The sequence below is a fragment of the Tenebrio molitor genome, chromosome 1 (genome assembly GCF_963966145.1).
Source record: "Tenebrio molitor chromosome 1, icTenMoli1.1, whole genome shotgun sequence".
In the NCBI taxonomy this organism is placed as follows: domain Eukaryota; kingdom Metazoa; phylum Arthropoda; class Insecta; order Coleoptera; family Tenebrionidae; genus Tenebrio; species Tenebrio molitor.
Window position 1 is genome coordinate 31,276,893 of NC_091046.1, and position 12,931 is coordinate 31,289,823.

General features: G+C 31.5%; 1 long non-coding RNA gene across 1 annotated transcript in view; it reads left to right on the forward strand.

The window, feature by feature from the left end:
- Nucleotides 1–6,785: 6,785 nt before the first annotated feature.
- LOC138136612 (uncharacterized) overlaps nucleotides 6,786–12,931 on the forward strand; it is a 134,982-nt gene continuing 128,836 nt past the window's right edge. The window contains exon 1 of the long non-coding RNA XR_011161362.1: nucleotides 6,786–7,125. This is a non-coding gene — a long non-coding RNA (uncharacterized lncRNA). The remainder of the gene's footprint in view (nucleotides 7,126–12,931) is intronic.

Here is a 12,931-nt window from a genome sequence, read left to right on the forward strand (position 1 = left end):
CGAAAAATTGGTTACTTAAGTATTGTCTCATGTGATTCATAAAATTTAATAAAGTGACAGGCATGTAATTTACAATAATTGATTGGTACCGTACAGTTGCTTAGTACTCGCAATTACCTAATCGTCGAGTCCGATTTTGAAGTGCCTCTCAAATACTATTCAATCAAAGTGCATTTTTACAAGGCATGAATATTATTATTTATCATACTAATTAGAACATTTTATTTTTAGTTTCAGATTTATTTTCTAAATTAGTGTACGATAATTTATATTAGAATCTAATAACAATTTAAAACAAGTTCCGGGTATTGTTCTTTTCATGAGGTGTAAAGTAGGTAACAATAATTAAAATTCCATACAATTGCTAAAATGTAAGAACATAAAAAAATCCATTATTATTAGAAATGGAATGAAGAAGTATTAATATGTTTGTGTACGTATCAAACTATAAAATATACAATTAAAAATAAAAATAAATTCTGTGATAGTATATTGTAGTTGTTAAAATATGTCATTTATTTTATTAGTAAATTTTATTTTGCAAGAAAATAATTTTTTGTCTTCTCTGCTTTAAAATTGCATAAATATGGAACGTATTGTATCAAGCGTGTGAAATTATTTCAAAAAATTGGTCACACCTGTCTATTTCCTTCTTTAAACTGGCATATTAACAACATTAACATCTTCATTTTTAAGTAAACAGTCATTTAACTTGCCCTTTTAAAACCATAAGTAATTAGGTTTAATTTATTTAAGAATAATTTACACACAGATGTCTAGAAAGTATTTGTTTAGCAAATAAATATGTAGGTAAATAAATTAATAAACAAAATGTTAAAATTATCCTTCTTGACACCTTTCTCGCCGTCACATAATAATATTGCTACACATCATTTGTACTTCCTGTTATTTTCTTTTTTGCTGTTCGTTATAAAGTATGATTCCAATATGTATGTATATGTATTTCACCGAGTCAATTGAGAGATTATTTAAAATAAAAAATATTGGATTACTTAACAATATAGAGTTGATTAAGCAAAACGAAATACTTATTTATTTTCCGTGGATGCTTGCAGAATAAATTACGATATGCCATGCTCTCATACCTTCGCTCCTCTGTTCGACTAATACTGTCCATCATCAACAACGTGTTTAATAATTATTATGCTTTTAGATTATTACAAATCACTCGTAACGTACCAACTTATCTTTCATTTGCAATTACTTAATTGGCGCAATATCTGCAAATGCGAATTCATCATGTATTACATACTGACACACGATAAGTTCATCAACAATTCATTTTTTTATATTCACGCATCATTATTTTGGTATTCAGAAAAATTTTAATTACGACACTTGTCATAATGACTCTTATGATTGCGATTAGTTTTTACCTGAAATAGATGTCTGGATTTCCACACAGTCTTAATATAATTGGACTAGTAGACACCGTTATTTGAATCCTACCTATATATTACGCCATCGCTAAGATCAACTAAGATTAGTTGTATAATTTTAATTATCTTTGGTAACATAATGCTTTAACAAATATATCTAGTTTATCAATCTATGTTAAAAATCTAAAAAATATAACAATGAAGGTAAACATTGATAATACAATAAATTCCTGTAAATTAAAAAAAAAAGAGTTTTTAAAAATAAAGGTTTAATCTAACCAAAATAATCTGGTAATTTAATCAGATAATTTTACGAAAACGATGGAAGCTAAAAAATCTTTCAATTGCAATTACAACTTTATTTATTTTGGTTGTTTTTTTATCAAATTACAAATATGTAGTACCTTTAATAGGAATTAAACACCATCAATATTTTATTTAGTCATTGTTAAAGTAAATCAATTTATGTTATAACATTATCAAGTGCAGTAACTTTACAATGGTTAATCTTGGCATATTTAACGTTTTGTTCCGCAAACACTGACTTATTTATTTACTAATAAAATGATAATTTACAGTAATATTAATTAATTGTAGTATAGAATTAGATTAATTAAAAAATAATTTTATCTAATCCCGTGGGATAAATGAATTTCATTACCTCACTCAGTGGGATAAGTAAATTCTTATCCCACTGAGTGCGGTAATGAAGCTCATTTATTTCACTGGCGAAAATCAATAGATAAGATTTATTTTTTTAATTTGGGGCGGTCTTGGATAAAATTTTGTACATAACACGTGGGCTAAAGCATATTACAGTACTCGAGTCCTGTAATATTGCTTTTATCCCACTAATTATGTAAATAACTATTCCATTATTGCATATCATTTTAATAGCCAAAAAATGACCTGTTGACTAAATGTATTGTTCTAATAAATAATAATAACCACAACATATCCAAATTCATTTTGTTGTCTCTGTAACAAAACTTCAGATAATAGTGATTATAATATATAATAATAATAATAATAATAATGTATTCCAACTTTAAAAAAACGATGCTTGGCCATAACAATCTGACAGATTCCATCCTGTATATCTGAAGAAAAGTTTGGTTAGGAATTTTGAAAATTTTGAAGTCACAATGTTGCCATACTTATGTTCCGCTTTTTTGCGAATCGATTGAAACTGTATTAAAAGAAACTAATAGAGAACCAAGCATTTTTTATTAAAAAGAGTAATTTAAAAAAAAATGACAAATCAAAAAATCAAGAAGTACACATCTTGCGAGGCTTTAGTCGTTGAATGAGTTTCAAGAACGCTTTCTTTAGTTTAACAAGCAGTTCTTCTCCAAAATGGAATCACTTTTCTTAAAAGACATTTAAACTTTAACCTCCTCCATTATTTTATCTTCATCATTAGATCCCGAATCAAAATTTTGACGTGTTTTTTGTTCACAAAGAATTTTTCTATTATTAACAATTTTTTATTTAAACCCCGTTGATTTTTTTTGGATCAGAGTAGCCGTGGAATTAACAAGCTATCTAGGAAATTATTTCTTTCAATGATTTTTGACATTTATTTGGCAACTTTCAAGTTAGCAGGTGATAATTCAAAATGTTTCAAAGAGAACATACAATTTTTATTATTAAATCATACTACAGTAGTGGAAATCGTGGTGAAAATGGTGATTGGATTTATTCGCCTCGTTTATGTTTAAACGAGTAGCGTGAGAGATTAGCACCACAGAACACATAAAAACTACGGACAGTAGAAGTAAATAATTCTATAGATGGTTTTTACATTTAATACGATCCAAAGACTTTTTGATCATACAATAGTTCAGCCCCCTGTAAATTCTAATAAATTCTTCGCTGTTTCCAGTAGAGTATCTAAAGTAAAAAATTCGTTTTTGCTGTTTAGTGCACGAATAATTTCGGTCAGATTTCTTTAAAAATTTTATTCCACTCCTCTGATTTTCCTCTTTTTGTAGTCCAAGTATCTTCCAGACTCTTTTTTGTAATTATGAAATATATGTATAACAGATCTTCCCACCTATAAATTAATTATACAGTTTAGGATTTAATCGAATACAAATTCATTATTCTCACATTGAAGATGTCCACCAATCAATAATCGCATCATTCTTAGATCGGGCCAATCTCGTTTAGCACTTCAACACACTACGTTTGGTCTCGACAGACACAACTTTTGCACTTGTACCTATCAGTAAACCCTTTAAATTATTACTTTGTGTTGTCTAATTTAAAACAAATTAGAAAAACGTAAAAATGACATTTATTGATAACTTTATTTACATTCACAAAAGTTGGATGGTAGGTGAGTCATAACTGTACTAGTACAGTTATGCTGTAGGGTAATATTGCCATAGTGGCATGTCAACAACAATCAACAAATGAAGGACAATATCTAACTTTTTTCATTATTAATTCAAGCAGACGGAATTAATAGTATATTGTTATACGAGTTGCACAAGACAGTCTATTGCCGAATGAGTTCGACAACATGTCTTGTGCAACGAGTGTAACATGCTATTTTTTCTACTTCGGCTTCATTGATTTAATTTTTTTTAAATATAAAATAATTATCTAGTGACTTTTATTTTAATGGAATTGGGTTGGTATTGAAAATTAAATTTTAAATTGTCTCCCAGATGTTATTATTATAATAATAATAATCTACCCCCTTAATAGTTTATTTTGATCCAAAACATGGATTCATGTTCAAATGACATCACATTTAACACTGCAATTTACTTTCAATACCAACCCCAAATTCAATTATCACTAAAAACGATGCTATAAAATTGATCTTTGTGAAACTGTTTTCGGTGTCACCAAGGAGGTTAAAGTAACAAATGCTCCAGTGCGCCCCGTCATGTACTTATAGTTTTTTCTGAAATTTACTTCTTTTATTTTTGTTTATTTTTTTCATGTACTTTATGTTACAAATTACAATAAATGCATCTGTGCGTCCCGTCTTTTATACGGCACTGGTACTATCCCCACCAACCACCCTTGTTTAGCAACCTTTTATGGCTCTGCACGATTTGGCGGGTGGCATCACTTTTTCAAACTGGCTTTCCCTCCTCTTACTTTAAACTCCTTGGGTGTCACAAAATGCTCATTGTGACACCGAAGTAAAAAAAAAACAATAATATACATAGTCGTTTTCAATGACATCCGTGCTGTCAATATGACAGTATGTTGGTGTCACTTGCTGTTTCAGTTTAGTAATTTTGAATTTCCTAATTTGGCAATTTACCTTGACGCGGGAAATTAACAAATTCAAATTATTATTTATCGTTTCCAACAAATTAAAGAAAATATGTAGTCTGATTCGGATTCTGAGGATGACTTAGTTTAACCATGTTTTACACCATGTTGGATGTTGAGTTTTATTGTTTGTTGCTGATGTTTCACGAAATAGCAATTCTCTTTTACCATAACCTCAATTTCTTGTTTGACATTTTTTTAACTAGGATTTGCTTATACTCTGAATCTTGGTTATGAATTTGTATGTATGTACAATCTGCACCAACATATTAAAAATGACACTGACAGCATGGATGTCGTTGAAAACGACTGTAATTACTTAAATAGTAAAAATGCCATAGTAAAAATGAACTGCATTTCGTAGCATCGAGTGGTAGGTACACTTCTATTAAAAAAAAAGCGTACAAGTATAGTCTGTTTTTTAATTAAAGAACCACGACCTGTTGATTGAGGTTTGCAAATATAAAATTTTACTAAATTTAGGGAATTCAATGATATCTATTGGCTATTCCAGTCAACGCCTGTCATTTTTAATGTCCTTGAAAGTACGCAAACTCGCAATTAAAATTTGAACGTGTTATTAAAAATGCCTCGCAAAGTAAGACATTTATTAAACTCTCAAATTAGTTGTTATTAGTTGTTATTAACTTTATTAACATGCTGCGCTACTAATATCTCTAATAACCTCAATTTTTATATGATGAGATTTTTCACCCTATGTAAAAAGTGTACAATGTTGTCAGCTCTATTTTGGGTGTAAATTGCGGTGTTGTGGTTCTTTGATTAAAAAATAGACTGTAGTGACCACAATTTTGGCTAGATTGCCATATTGTAAACCTATCTTTTAATTGTTGTTACTTAGAAACCTGTAACAAAACCCGTGCTGATAGCTGGATTTTATCGATGCATTTTTCAGAGATTTTAATGTGTGTAAATGTTTTGCCTTATTTATTAGGCAAGTACTACCAATTACTACAAACACAACTCACATCATAAATTTATAGAAAAAGGCAACTCTCAACAATCTAACAACAATTTCAAAATTTATAAAAAGCAATTTTCACACATTTGACATACATATAAAATGTCAGTAATACGTTTTCTTGGAAACGATTAATTAATTTTATTCCCATTTACAGTAGCCCTCAATACGTGTACGCTCTTTTTTTTAATAGAAGTGTACGTCCGTAATGATGAGGGGCTTCTTCGACTGTATAAACAAATAGATATACTACGAAACTAAACGCTGTTCAAATCAAAAAACCATTGTGGTGCAACACACATTTTTCATGACATTTCCTATTACTTATCACAGTGACAGATAAGTCATTTGCACCACAATGGTTTTTTGAATTTTGAACAGTGTTTACACTATGAGGACTTACCAGTTCATGAAAATACGCCAACATCACTTTCATTTACAGTTGTAACCTTATTTAGATCCTGCCATTGCTTGAATGTCTCTATGATTTCAGATAAGTACCTCCTGCCTTTCGATTTTTCCGGTATTAAGCTATTTAAAGCTTGTTGTTCTTCATTTAAGACATTTTCCGGTAAAACACTACCATTCAAATCAAACTCATTTTGCGAAATGTCTGTCTGTATAAACAACCAAATGTAAGTATGACACTTGAACATATCATGCAAACGCGATCAACTCAATCTATTTTAAAACGAGTTTTTGGATTTAATTGTTTTAAATTCTCTTCGGCTTGTTCTGAAACCGGTAAACTATTGAACAAACCACGGATGTTACGAATCATAACAACCTTAGATGTCTTAAAATCCTCGCTCTACGAGCTTGGATTTCAAACCGCCATCTGCGGAGGTTATGATAGTCATAACATCGCTAGGTATGTTAATAGCTATTACTTTTCGTTTTAGAATCATCTTGCAACATAGCATTTCAAATTTAGTTAAAAAAGGTTTACAACCAAAATGATATAAAATATAACTACTATTTTCCTCAGTACTGCAAACTTAACAAAATTAAAGCATGGCAACCTATTGTTTTTTAAAGATGGAATAGATTATACAGGGTGTTTTCGAAGTTGAGGCGTTCCTTTTGACATGTGATAGTATGCGTTGTTCTAAAGAATTTTAGCCAAAACCACCTTAGTAAAATGTGTACGGCAATGAAGATGCAATAAGTTAATTTTTTTGAAAATTTTGAAACCGATCCTGCTCAAATTTGCGCTGATTTGTTAGAAATTGGAATTGACAAAAAAAAAGCATGAGCATGGACGTTAATCAAAACTACTGTCAGAGTTGTCATCTAATTAGTCGAAATGGCTTTATTATTAGTAAAATAATGAGCTCACAGATATGTTGCAAATGCATGGGCAATGTTATCACGTTATCAGAATGCATCTGCAACGTCCAGAGAGTATTGCAAAGCGATTTCCGGAAAGACACCATTCTGGGCCAGGTTAGTTATTAATCTAGTACGCGGAGAAATGGACAGGACCGGACTTAAAATTTTAGAAAACAATAAAAATATACAATCAATTATCTCCGTTAAGACAAACATTGTACTAAGAAGATTTAGGCTAAAATTCTTAAGAATAATGTGTAGTACCTCCTGTTACAAGGAACGCGTCAACTTCGAGAACATCCTGTATGTATTGATTTTTAAAATTTGTAATATTTAAAATCTTTATTTTTATTTATTTAGATGATAATAATTAATAAAGTCTTTATTGCACGCATCTGTCAACAGTCTGTCTACGATTGTGCAAAAAGTGAGTGTTTATTGCATTTTTCACACACGACGCACAGGACTGAATTGTTGTTTATCGTTGTTTTTTTCTCGTTTTTTTTTTGTTCGATCGTAGAAAATAGTAGTTTATTTAAGAAGTTCGTGGGTAAATTGGGCCTTTTTTTGTCACGAGTGGGCAATTGTAAAACGCGAATGAAACGAGTGTTTTAAAGCCCCACGAGTGCCAAAAAATGCCCAATCAAAGGAGTTAATAAAAATAGTAGTTTATTTAACGAGTTCGTGTGTAATTTGGGCCCAAATTACACAAGAACGAGTTGAATACAACGTTTTTTTGTTCGACGAGCCCCTTAAAGGCCCCAAATCGCTTAAAATCTTTAAAATTAGCTTGACGTTTCGTTTTGACAAGTTGTGACATTTATCAAAATCCGTTCACACAGGAGAAAATTCTCAAATTCTGACAGTGTCGAACAAAAAAATGTTGTATGCAACACGTGCAAAAAGTGTTATTGCCTGCGGCTCTTGGGACAATTTTCACGTCGCGTGCAATAATCACTCACTTTTTGCACTTGTTACATAAATAACTATTAACGAAATTTTTATTATCGTAAACAGCCCCCCAAATTACATACGATAGATTCAGATTCGCTCCATTACCATTTTTATTTTAAATATACACTGCGCCGCAAAATTAGCGCATACTGTGTAAAAACTTTAAAAAAGCCTGAAAATTTAAATTTTAAATGATGCATTATGAAAAGTAGTTTTCTAATGAGTATGTATGAGTATAATGCGAATGAACATTTTTGGTTCCCAAATGGCAGTGAAAAATTTTCTAAAAAGGAATACGATTCATTTTCTAAATTATGCGTTAATTTTGCGGCGCAGTGTATAAATATAATTTTTAAAATATGAAATCAAAACCATTAATTTTAGTTTTAAATTACTACTATTGTGATTTATTCTAAGCCATCAGATACCTGTTAACACGGCATTCAGGCTAGATTCATTTATCATTATAAATGTTACAATCAAGAAAATTTCCGAATCACATAAGCCGATAATACCGGTTTTTGAAATATGAACCATAACATCTTTATTTAAAGTACACCTTTTAATTATGTATTGGATTTTGTGGTACGAGTACAATACTTACATACTGAAATAACTAATGGTATTATAATTTTGACATTTTTTTCTCGGCAATTTTTAACTACAACTTAAACATTTTGTAACCAACCCTGCATTTAAAAACAAGGTGGAAGGTACCTGGTCGACTTTATTGGGCTGAAAGGTCATTTTCTCAGTAGGAATTGTCATTATTGGAGTTAAAGTACTATATAACGTTAAATTTTATAAACAACTATACAATTAGTTTCATTTATTAGTCATCCAATAAGCTCCATCTATCAGGTGTAGGTAAGTGGTTGATGGTACCCTACACTTTAAAATTCAAGGAGAAAATGAAACGTCACAGCAAAAACAAAAAAGAAATAATAATGATCTGATTCAAGTGTCTACAAGTAAAGAAGAATTAGTTAGTCAACAATTTTCGAAGTAGATCTTGACAATTTCATGTCCAAATCCGAAAAACACCAAACAGCCAATATGAACGCAACATACGAAACAGAGCTAGCGAAACAGAAATCTAACAGAAAGAAAGGCGCTTGGCTAACAGGCACGAAATGTAACAAATCGTTATCGTTTACTGGAATCTGACGTGCAAAGACAAGAAAAGACTTACTATGTAGTTAACGAATAAAGTCTTTAGAGAATAGAATTACTAACAGAATTTCAGATGTGAATCCATCTCTTGGCACTAGATCGACTTTTTACTTATACTGATACATAACAAAGGTAATAAAGTAAACATGTAGGTAAAATGGAAAATATTTCTTCATTCTGTGGATCAAAGAAATCGTCAAGAGAGTGTAATAGCATGTACTCGTATTGTACCAACGGCAAAATAAAATTAATGCCGTTTGTTGAACATTCAGCATATTTGAGAAGTACAGTAACGGATGAACAGTCGCTTTTTAACAACTTTTTTGCGTTACGACCTATTCTCACTCATTTCCTGCTTCCCTAGTAGGCACAGAAACATCAACTTACAGAATCTATGTCGGTTGTTATGGAAACAACAAATTAACAGAATTGTTATTGGGTTCTATTTTCTCCAACTTTTTTTGGATCTGTTATAACTTTATAAGATACACGTACCTGGCTTGACCTGACCTGGTAGCGTAACCTACTGCATACAGCCTGGTTCTGAAATAAGTTTGGAAAAAATAATCAGAAAGTGGTGATGATGAGAAGACATAGGCAAAAAAAAAATTCTTATAAAAAAAATATAAAAGTTTTTTCGTTTTCTAAATACAAATGATTGAAAATTTGGTCAAAATTCCTAGTACGCTGCTGAGTTAAAGGTGATTACTTGATTATCCTGGTAGTTTAGCAACAAAAATAATTAAAGGTAAAAGGTAAATGGTAATTTGTAATCGAGTCATCCATGGATTTGAATCCGTATGTCTTTGCGATTGATATGTCGAGATCTAACCCGTGTTTCAAGCTGTGTTTATTGGAGCGTGGAGTTCAGGTAACGACATACGATTTCGGATTCATGGATAACTCGATTACAAATTAATTTTTATTCTTTATTTACCTATGACATTACTCCTTTCGATCACTTCCATAGAAACATTTACAAAGCAGTGTGCTTGCACCTACGACTTTATTGTGGAGTTAATGTAACAATGGTTGCTAATGAAATGAACAAATTCGGACAAAATTTCCCTATTCATAGGCGTCGAAAATACAAAGATGTGGGGTAATTTCCATTCTTTTGATTTCACCTCCAAAAGTCATTTACGCAGAATTATTGTGTGTCAAGGATACTCCATACTTCTTTTCCAACCTTATTCCGAAAATGGCTATTTCGCTAATCGCTTTTTCATTAAAATGTCTCAATTATTGTTTATTAAACATTTTTATTTCTTCAAAACTTTTCAAAAAACAAATACTATTTTTTTACAGTAATGTTTAGAAAAATAGTGACTTTAAAAATAAGTAATGAAAAACATACCGGTGTCCCAGAACTGCCGCATGATATTTTAATAACGTATTCCGGAGTGAAAATTAAGACTAAATTTTAAAGAATAAATGTCGAGGGCCGTAGGGTATTTAAATGGTAAACTATTGAAATTAACCAATCGTGTGAAGCTTTTTTCAACCTGTTTTAAGGTATATTAAGTAATCCGACTAGTTGCTAGGAAACAACTTACATTTACATTTTTCAAAATTCTTATAAATTTAGCTGGTCCACTGTACTTGACAGAAATGAAGTGTCAATGTGACATTATTTTTTTAATAGCTGCGTTGATGCCTGTCGCCCTAAGATGAAAGCGTAAATGTTGAGCTGACAAACGTTAATACACTCCTTGAAACTAGGGAAAAATATTGAGGTTCATGTTTGATTGGAATAATGCGTTAACAAAAGCTGGTTTTTAAGCAGGGTAAAACAGAAAAGCAATATTGCTTTGATTTATTAGAATTAAAAAAATAGTTTAATAAACAATCAAAAACCATAACAATTAACAATTCGTAGATACTCTTATAATAATTGCTCAAAATGACCTCCACCAATTTGAATACAAAGGCGTGCTCGTCTTATTAAGCTTGCTTGGGCGCCTTGAATCATTTGAGGTGTAATTGTTGCCAAAGCTTCATGCAATCTATCATCCAGTTGTTCTAAAGAGTTCACCGGTTCACGATAAACATAGTTTTTCATGTAACCCCACAAAAAACAGTCTAAAGGTGTGAGGTCAGGCGACCTAGCCGGCCAATGTATTGGCCCGCCACGTCCTATCCAAGAATCAGGATATCTTCTATCAAGGACTTGTTGAGCTTGAGTTGTATAATGCACTGGAGCACCATCGTGTTGAAACCAGGGATGTGCCAAGAATTGCAATGCAAGAATTGCAATGGCACATCGTCTAGAAGATCAGGCAATTCATCATTAACAAAATTGGCATAGACTTTACCATTTAATCTTGGAGGAAATTCAAACGGACAACCTGAAACTCTACAGTCGATATTTTATCTGATAATCGTTTGTTTATCAACACTTGCCAATGAACCTCCTAAAATCCCAGCCCACAGATTAATGCTAAACCGATGTTGAAATGCATTAACATGAATTGCATGATGTGGATTTTCGTCTACCCATACGTGATAATTATGAATGTTAAATGTTCCGTTTCTTGAGAAAAAACATTCATCCGTAAATAAAATACTTTTTACAAAGTTGGGATTTGCTTCATGTTGTTGCAGTAACCATTCACAGAACTGCACTCCGCTGTGTTGTGCTTTTTGAAATGTCAAACATACTAGCGACGCTTCTAATACTTAACGTTCCATCTTCCTCAAAAGTCTGAAGAACAGCCTCTTCATTTTATGGCGTGCGAGCCTCTCGTGTAACACCACCAACTCCTTTAGTTTGAGGTACTAAATTCCCGTATTCCTAGCGCGAATCACCAAACGCAAAAATACATTTGCAGGAAAACGTGCAGCGTAAGCTTCTACGGCTGCGTAAGCACTTTCACCACATGCTCCATAAACTATGAGCATATCATAGTACTCTGCAGCGGTAAACATTTTCAAAACTGTTCACTTTTGGATTTTATGAAAAAATATTAGTGTCAAAATGACGTTAAGAAATGTCACAATGTAGTTTATTATTCGATTACAGCGGACCAAATAATTCAAAGAATTTTATCGTATTATGAAAATCCATGGAAATGAAACAAAGTAATGAGCTTACCTAATAAAGCAATTAGCAAAGGTCTTATGATTGGTCGGCGAAAATCGTTTACAGTATAGATACTATAGGACCCTCGACATTTTTTCTTTCAATTTTAGTCTTGATTTTCACTCCAGAATACGCTATTAAAATATCATGCGGCAGTTCTGGGACGGTATGTCACAATTTAAAATAAGAAAGTTAAATATCACCCCACTTAAACTGCTTCTTTAAAAAATAAATATTATATGGCAGTTCATAGTCCCTTAAACGCCTTTTCATTTGATATATCGCTTATTGAAATCGGACAAGAAATAAAGTTGCTAGAGCATTTAAAAAAAAATTGGATCACCCTGTATATACTGGGTGCCCCAAAATTCGCGGAACAACTCAATGGGGCAATGTCAACTCATGTGAGAAGATAATGAGAAAAATAATTTAAAAATTCTATACCTTTGAGATTTGAAGATGTGGAGACTCAAAGGGTGCAGCTTTGATCTCGTTTATTTTAAATTTTAAAAAAGATTTTGACTATTTGTCTTTTACTAGTCAGTGGCATAATAATTCTGAACGATTGTGATCAGGTTTGCAATTATTTTATTTATTATTTCCAGCATTTCCAAGTAGTAATTTTATGTCCGTTTTACCTCAAATAACGTACGGCAACATGGCTTTGATTTTTCTTTCGCATTTCCATGGATACAACAAAAATGAAATGTT